The following is a 9,523-nucleotide window of genomic DNA, read 5'->3' on the forward strand; positions in this document are numbered from 1 at the left end:
TGGGGGCTGTGCTGTATTACATTCTATGGGGACTGGCTGCATTATGTTCTATGGGGGCTGACTGTATTACATTCTATGGGGACTGAGCTGTATTACATTCTATGGGGGCTGTGCTGTATTACATTCTATGGGGGCTGTGCTGCATTACATTCTATGGGGCTGTGCTGTATTACATTCTATGGGGGCTGGCTGCATTAAATTCTATGGGGCAGTGCTGCATTACATTCTATGGGGCTGTGCTGCATTACATTCTATGGGGACTGGCTGCATTACATTCTATGGGAGCTGTGCTGCATTACATTCTATGGGGACTGGCTGCATTACATTCTATGGGGACTGTCTGCATTACATTCTATGGGGACTGAACTGTATTACATTCTATGGGGGCTGTGCTGTATTACATTCTATGGGGGCTGTGCTGCATTACATTCTATGGGGGCTGTGCTGTATTACATTCTATGGGGGCTGGCTGCATTACATTCTATGGGGCAGTGCTGCATTACATTCTATGGGGCAGTGCTGCATTACATTCTATGGGAGCTGTGCTGCATTACATTCTATGGGGACTGGCTGCATTACATTCTATGGGGACTGGCTGCATTACATTCTATGGGGGCTGTGCTGTATTACATTCTATGGGGCAGTGCTGTATTATAGTCTATGGGGGCTGTGCTGTATTACATTCTACGGGGACTGTGCTGTAATGCTGGATACAGCTGTGATTATATGTTATATAGTCGTGTTACACTCCCCTCACTTCCTGTAACCTACAAGTGTACAAAGATATTATACAGTCACCAAGTGACAAGTGGGCCTGTGTGACTTCAAATGCCAGGGCTGAATTTTAGTCCCAGTTCGGCCCTGTATCTATCCCTCTATCTGTGTGTAATGGAGTGTGGGTTGGACAAATGTAAAAGAGGAGGTTGGACAGAAATGACATCACAAATCTTTTTGTGGATAGAGGGTGGAGAGGAGGGAGGGGTTGGGGTGTGTTTTGGAGTGGGTGTGCCAGGTGCAGTTACAGGCAGTGCAATGCATCATGGAACTTGTAGTATTAGAGCACAATAACTCAGGAGAAAGGAAGTTGTCGATTAACCCCATGAGAGCTGAATCCAGCACTAAAGATGTGCTGTTACAGCATGATAAAAGGTTATATTGCTAAAATAAACACAGTAGATGTTTTCAGTGGCACATAATAGCAAGATTTATGAAAAAAAAAAGGTTATAGTAGTGGACAACTTCTTTAAATATGAGTGTCTGAGCAAAAGGTCTGAACACTTATGACCATGTGATACTTCGGTTTTTCTTTTTTAATAAATTTGCAAAAATTTCTACATTTATGTTTTTTTTCCATTAAGATGGCGTGCAGAGTGTACATTAATGAGAAAAAAAATAACTTTTTGAATTTACCAAATGGCTGCAATGAAAGAAAGAGTGAAAAATTGAAAAGGGGTCCGAATACTTTCTGTACCCACTGTACATGGCAGGCTCCTGCAGTATGTCATGAAGAGGTTAATGTGTGTCACTCTCAATACTAGCCCTGTCACCATTGTATTCTCTTTAAGCACCTTTGAATGTTACACTGGCCCTAACGGATAGAGTTCACCAATATTTCCTACTAGGTCGCAAGTCCTAAATATGTGAGTGCCAAAACTGTAGAAAAAAAAGACATAGACCACACATCCAAAAATCATACATTGATTTAATTACGCTAGGCATAGATTTACAAAACTGAACATGAGGTTCTTAGTTTAACACTCTGATCAGACTTTATGAAGCCCACTACCATGTCACAGTGAACCTCTCAGTTGGTCCCTAAACTATAAAGTGCAGCATGGTGTTCAAACCATCATCGCAGCGACGATATATCACCATGGTGGGCGCCCTGGTGCCTTACAGCACCCATGCTGCGAGGCTGAGTCCCCATGACTTCAGGGCACAACACCCCACAAGCACAACACCACAGCAACAATGACCGCCACACTGCACAAACACCAGTGATTAACCCCTTTCTGACATATGACGTACTATTCCGTCGAGGTGGTATGGGCCCGTATGACCATCGATGGGATAGTATGTCATCACTGATCAGCCGCCCTCACGGGGGGAGCGCAACCGATCAGGGCCGGGTGTCAGCTGACTATCTCAGCTGACATCCGGCACTATGATCCTGGAGCGGTCAGGGACCTCTCTTGGCACATTAACCCCCAGCACACTGCGAGCAAAGATGATCGCAGCGTTCCGGCGGCACAGGGAAGCAGCGCACAGGGAGGGGCTCCCTGCGTGCTTCCCTGAGACCCTCGGAGCAACGCAATGTGATCGTGTTGCTCCGAGGGTCTCCTACCTCCTCCACCTCAGAGCAGGCGCCTGCAAGCCTCCTGCAGTGCCTGTGTGATCGCTGATCTGACACAGTGCACTGCAAAGTGTCAGATCTGCAATCTGACACTATAGCATAATGCCCCCCCTGGGGCAATGTAAAAAAGTATAATAATATATATATTTACATGTGTAAAAAAAAAATCCCTAAATAAGGAAAAAAATATATATATATTGTTCCGATAAATACATTTATTTATCTGAATTAAAAAAAAGAAAGTACACATATTTAGTATCGCCGCGTCTGTAACGACCTGACCTATAAAACTGTCCCACTAGTTAACCGCTTCAGTGAACACCGATAAAAAAAACGACGCTTTATTATCATACCGCCAAACTAAAAGTGGAATAACACGCGACCAAAAAGACAGATATAAATAACCATGGTACCGCTGAAAACGTCATCTTGTCCCACAAAAAATGAGCCACCACACAGCATCATCAACGAAAAAAATAAAAAAGTTATAGTCCTCAGAATAAAGCGATGCAAAAATAATTATTTTTTATATAAAATAGTTTTTATCGTATAAAAGCGCCAAAACATAAAAAATAATATAAATGAAGTATCGCTGTAATCATACTGATCTGAAGAATAAAACTGCTTTATTAATTTTACCAAACGCGGAACGGTATAAACGCCTCCCCAAAAGAAATTCATGAATAGCTCGTTTTTGTTAATTCTACCTCACAAAAATCAGAAAAAAAAGCGATCAAAAAATGTCACGTGCCCGAAAATGTTACCAATAAAAGCGCCAATTCGTCCCACAAAAAAACACGACCTCAAATGACTCTGTGGACCAAAATATGGAAAAATTATAGTTCTCAAAATGTGGAGACGCAAAAACTATTTTTTGCAATAAAAAGCGTCTTTTAGTGTGTGACGGCTGCCAATCATAAAAATCCTCTAAAAACCCCGCTATGAAAGTAAATCAAACACCCCTTCATCACCGCCTTAGTTAGGGAAAAATAATAAATTTTTAAAAAATGTATTTATTTCCATTTTACGATTAGGGTTAGGGTTGGAGCTAAAGTTAGGGTTGGGGCTAAAGTTAGAGTTAGGGTTGTGGTTAAAGTTAGGGTTGGGGTTAGGATTAGGGTTGGGGCTAAAGTTAGGGTTGGGGTTAGGGTTGGGGCTAAAATTAGGGTTAGGGTTCGAGTTAGGTTTGGGGCTTAAGTCAGGGTTGGGGCTAAAGTTAGTGTTTGGATTACATTTACGGTTGGTATTAGGGTTGGGATTAGGGTTAGGGGTGTGGTTAGGGTTATGGTTGGGATTAGGGTTAGGGGTGTGTTTGGGATAGGGTTTCAGTTAGAATTGGGGGTTTCCACTGTTTAGGCACATCAGGGGCTCTCCAATGGCGTCCGATCTCAATTCCAGCCAATTCTGCATTGAAAAAGTAAAACCGTGCTCCTTCCTTTCCGATCTCACCCGTGCGCCCAAACAGGGGTTTACCCCAACATATGGGGTATCAGCGTACTCAGGACAAATTGGACAACTTTTGGGGTCCAATTTCTCCTGTTACCCTTGGGAAAATACAAAACTGGGGGCTAAAAAATAATTTTTGTGGAAAAAAAAAGAATTTTTATTTTCACGGCTCTGCATTATAAACTCTAGTGAAACACTTGGGGGTGCAAAGTTCTCACAACACATCTAGATAAGTTCCTTGGGGGGTCTAGTTTCCAATATGGGGTCACTTGTGGGGGTTTCTAATGTTTAGGTACATCAGGGGCTCTGAAAATACAATGTGATGCCTGCAGACCAATCCATCTAAGTCTGCATTCCAAACTGCGCACCTTCCCTTCCGAGCTCTGCCATGCGCCCAAATGGTGGTTTCCCCCACATTGGGGTATCAGCGTACTCAGGACAAATTGGACAACAACTTTTGGGGTCCAGTTTCTCCTGTTACCCTTAGGAAAATACAAAACTGGGGGCTAAAAAATATTTTTTGTGGAAAAAAAAAAGAATTTTTATTTTCATGGCTCTGCGTTATAAACTGTAGTGAAACACTTGGAGGTTCAAAGTTTTCACAACACATCTAGATAAGTTTACTCCCACATATGGGGTATCAGCGTACTCAGGACAAATTGCACAACAACTTTTAGGGTCCTGTTTCTTTTGTTACCCTTGGGAAAAAAAAAATTGGGGGCAAAAGGATTTTTGTGAAAAAATGTGATTTTTTATTTTTACGGTTCTACATTATAAACTTCTGTGAAGCACTTGGTGGGTCAAAGTGCTCACCACACATCTAGATAAGTTCCTTAGGAGGTCTACTTTCCAAAATGGTGTCACTTGGGGGGGTTTTCAATGTTTAGGCACATCAGGGGCTCTCAAAACGCGACATTGCATCCCATCTCAATTCCAGTTAATTTTGCATTGAAAAGTCAAATGGTGCTCCTTCCCTTCCGAGTTCTGCCATTCGCCCAAACTGTGGTTTGGTTTACCCCCACATATGGGGTATCAGCGTATTCAGGACAAGTTGCACAACAACTGTTGGGGTCCAATTTCTCCTGTTACCCTTGGTAAAATAAAACAAATTGGAGCTGAAGTAAGTTTTTTGTGAAAAAAAGTTAAATGTTCATTTTTTTTAAACATTCCAAAAATTCCTGTGAAACACTTGAAGGGTTAAAAAAACTTCTTGAATGTGGTTTTGAGTAGCTTGGGATGTGCAGTTTTTAGAATGGTGTCACACTTGGGTATTTTCTATGATAAAGACCCCTCAAAGTGACTTCAAATGTGACGTGGTCCCTAAAAAAATGGTGTTGAAAAAATGAGAAATTGCTGGTCACCTTTTAACCCTTATAACTCCCTAACAAACAAAAAAAATGTTGGTTCCAAAATTGTGCTGATGTAAAGTAGACATGTGGGAAATGTTACTTATTAAGTATTTTGTGTAACATACCTCTGTGATTTAAGGATAGAAAAATTCAAAGTTGGAAAATTGCTAAATTTTCAAAATGTTCGCCACATTTCCGTTTGTTCACAAATAAACGCAGGTAATATCAAATAAATTTTACCACTATCATGACGTACAATATGTCACAAGAAAACAATTTCAGAATCATCAGGATCCGTTGAAGCGTTCCAGAGTTATAACCCCCTGCTCACAACCTGTACCATATGTCTAAACTGGAAGTAACATCTCAGTTCACTCAGAGTCTTCTTTTAGGAATGACAGGTGTTTTTCTCTGGCCACCGATCAACATCTGACTTTTATGGCTTGATCTGCGAAGTCGGTCTTCAATGCTTTACCTAAAAAGACAGTCTTTGGTGCTTGAACTACATAGTCGAGACGTCCCCAGGATCAGACCGCTCTAAGGTACAATGAGCACAATATCTTCCACGAGCCCATCCTATTGCCCTGACTTGTGCTTCACGGTCCTGGCCTTTTATATTTAGCAACTGTGTCACAGATGTCACTTGACCCGGTGTCCCCCTCAAATTATTTCATCTAGGGAACACACTCTCCGTCCTTCAGTTCCTGCCTATACAGTGCAGCCAGCAGATGGTGGCATTTACTTGCAGGTGCTGTGCAATGTTGACTGAATGCATCTTCCATTTGCCACCCCTTTACAACTGAATACAGATTTGATAGAATTTTGATTGAATTGAGAATGAAAGGTTAGTCCAGAGGAAGAAGCACAATTCTCTGATAATATATATTGCATTTTCATTAGTATTCTTGATTAACAAACTTAAAATTAAAATGACAGTTACTCTTTGAATACTGTGCAATTTATGTTCTAGCAACACTGAAGTATATAATGCCACCTAGACTGATATACAACCAGTTCCACATTTTGTGTGTCACTTTTAAATCTTCTTTAATCATCTTCATTTTTTAAAACAACACAAATGTACCCCAATTTACATCTTTGTAAGGAAATATGCTTATAAGCAGCCAGGTGTTCAATGACTATACGAAATAATCCTTCCTCACAATGCAATGTATAATCTGTGTTATAAAGATCCATAGAGGCTCAGATACACTGCTACATATTATTCACTAACTTCTTTAGTAACTTTATTCTGGATGTTTAATGTAAAAGTTCTCATAGAAGCCAAGGCAATAAACGTTTAAAATGTGGCCCTGATGATAATAATCTTTATTTTTATATAGCGCTCACAATCTAAATTCCCTATCAGTATGTCTTTGGAATGTGGGAGGAAACCGGAGAACCCGGAGGAAACCCACGCAAACACGGAGAGAACATACAAACTCTTTGCAGATGTCCTTGGTGGGGTTTGAACCCAGGACTCCAGCGCTGCAAGGCTGCTGTGCTAACCACTGCGCCACCGTGCTGCCCATATGTCCAGTAATGTCGTATCCAGTGGTGGAGAACAGAGACCGAGCCCGGAATCTGCCTCGTTCTGCAGTAGGAAACTCACTTATTCAGTAAGTGCATCTAGCTGCTTGCTGCTGAATGTCCAGTAATGGTACATCCAGGGGTGGAGGACAGAGACCAAGTCTGGAATCTGCCTCGTTCTGCAGTAGGAAACTCACTTATTCAGTGAGTGCATCTAGCTGCTTGCTGCTGAATGTCCAGTAATGGTACATCCAGGGGTGGAGAACAGAGACCAAGTCTGGAATCTGCCTCGTTCTGCAGTAGGAAACTCACTTATTCAGTGAGTGTGTCTAGCTGCTGAATGTCCAGTAATGTCGTATCCAGTGGTGGAGAACAGAGACCGAGCCCGGAATCTGCCTCGTTCTGCAGTAGGAAACTCACTTATTCGGTAAGTGCATCTAGCTGCTTGCTGCTGAATGTCCAGTAATGGTACATCCAGGGGTGGAGAACAGAGACCAAGTCTGGAATCTGCCTCGTTCTGCAGTAGGAAACTCACTTATTCAGTGAGTGCATCTAGCTGCTTGCTGCTGAATGTCCAGTAATGGTACATCCAGGGGTGGAGAACAGAGACCAAGTCTGGAATCTGCCTCGTTCTGCAGTAGGAAACTCACTTATTCAGTGAGTGTGTCTAGCTGCTGAATGTCCAGTAATGTCGTATCCAGTGGTGGAGAACAGAGACCGAGCCCGGAATCTGCCTCGTTCTGCAGTAGGAAACTCACTTATTCGGTAAGTGCATCTAGCTGCTTGCTGCTGAATGTCCAGTAATGTCGTATCCAGGGGTGGAGAACAGAGACCGAGCCTGGAATCTGCCTCGTTCTGCAGTAGGAAACTCACTTATTCAGTAAGTGCATCTAGCTGCTTGCTGCTGAATGTCCAGTAATGGTACATCCAGGGGTGGAGAACAGAGACCAAGTCTGGAATCTGCCTCGTTCTGCAGTAGGAAACTCACTTATTCAGTGAGTGCATCTAGCTGCTTGCTGCTGAATGTCCAGCAATGGTACATCCAGGGGTGGAGAACAGAGACCAAGTCTGGAATCTGCCTCGTTCTGCAGTAGGAAACTCACTTATTCAGTGAGTGTGTCTAGCTGCTGAATGTCCAGTAATGTCGTATCCAGTGGTGGAGAACAGAGACCGAGCCCGGAATCTGCCTCGTTCTGCAGTAGGAAACTCACTTATTCGGTAAGTGCATCTAGCTGCTTGCTGCTGAATGTCCAGTAATGTCGTATCCAGGGGTGGAGAACAGAGACCGAGCCCGGAATCTGCCTCGTTCTGCAGTAGGAAACTCACTTATTCAGTAAGTGCATCTAGCTGCTTGCTGCTGAATGTCCAGTAATGGTACATCCAGGGGTGGAGAACAGAGACCAAGTCTGGAATCTGCCTCGTTCTGCAGTAGGAAACTCACTTATTCAGTGAGTGCATCTAGCTGCTGAATGTCCAGTAATGTCGTATCCAGTGGTGGAGAACAGAGACCGAGCCCGGAATCTGCCTCGTTCTGCAGTAGGAAACTCACTTATTCAGTGAGTGCATCTAGCTGCTTGCTGCTGAATGTCCAGTAATGGTACATCCAGGGGTGGAGAACAGAGACCAAGTCTGGAATCTGCCTCGTTCTGCAGTAGGAAACTCACTTATTCAGTGAGTGTGTCTAGCTGCTGAATGTCCAGTAATGTCGTATCCAGTGGTGGAGAACAGAGACCGAGCCCGGAATCTGCCTCGTTCTGCAGTAGGAAACTCACTTATTCGGTAAGTGCATCTAGCTGCTTGCTGCTGAATGTCCAGTAATGTCGTATCCAGGGGTGGAGAACAGAGACCGAGCCCGGAATCTGCCTCGTTCTGCAGTAGGAAACTCACTTATTCAGTAAGTGCATCTAGCTGCTTGCTGCTGAATGTCCAGTAATGGTACATCCAGGGGTGGAGAACAGAGACCAAGTCTGGAATCTGCCTCGTTCTGCAGTAGGAAACTCACTTATTCAGTGAGTGCATCTAGCTGCTTGCTGCTGAATGTCCAGTAATGGTACATCCAGGGGTGGAGAACAGAGACCAAGTCTGGAATCTGCCTCGTTCTGCAGTAGGAAACTCACTTATTCAGTGAGTGTGTCTAGCTGCTGAATGTCCAGTAATGTCGTATCCAGTGGTGGAGAACAGAGACCGAGCCCGGAATCTGCCTCGTTCTGCAGTAGGAAACTCACTTATTCGGTAAGTGCATCTAGCTGCTTGCTGCTGAATGTCCAGTAATGTCGTATCCAGGGGTGGAGAACAGAGACCGAGCCCGGAATCTGCCTCGTTCTGCAGTAGGAAACTCACTTATTCAGTAAGTGCATCTAGCTGCTTGCTGCTGAATGTCCAGTAATGGTACATCCAGGGGTGGAGAACAGAGACCAAGTCTGGAATCTGCCTCGTTCTGCAGTAGGAAACTCACTTATTCAGTGAGTGCATCTAGCTGCTGAATGTCCAGTAATGTCGTATCCAGTGGTGGAGAACAGAGACCGAGCCCGGAATCTGCCTCGTTCTGCAGTAGGAAACTCACTTATTCGGTAAGTGCATCTAGCTGCTTGCTGCTGAATGTCCAGTAATGGTACATCCAGGGGTGGAGAACAGAGACCAAGTCTGGAATCTGCCTCGTTCTGCAGTAGGAAACTCACTTATTCGGTAAGTGCATCTAGCTGCTTGCTGCTGAATGTCCAGTAATGTCGTATCCAGGGGTGGAGAACAGAGACCAAGTCTGGAATCTGCCTCGTTCTGCAGTAGGAAACTCACTTATTCAGTGAGTGCATCTAGCTGCTTGCTGCTGAATGTCCAGTAATGGTAC

The 9,523-nt window shown here is 43.7% G+C and overlaps 1 long non-coding RNA gene across 1 annotated transcript in view; it reads left to right on the forward strand.

The window, feature by feature from the left end:
• Window positions 1–9,523, forward strand: part of LOC143808550 (uncharacterized) — a 1,160,439-nt gene that overhangs the window by 337,142 nt on the left and 813,774 nt on the right. The gene's annotated exons all lie outside the window — the stretch shown is intronic.

The sequence above is a fragment of the Ranitomeya variabilis genome, chromosome 2, assembly GCF_051348905.1.
Source record: "Ranitomeya variabilis isolate aRanVar5 chromosome 2, aRanVar5.hap1, whole genome shotgun sequence".
Classification (NCBI taxonomy): domain Eukaryota; kingdom Metazoa; phylum Chordata; class Amphibia; order Anura; family Dendrobatidae; genus Ranitomeya; species Ranitomeya variabilis.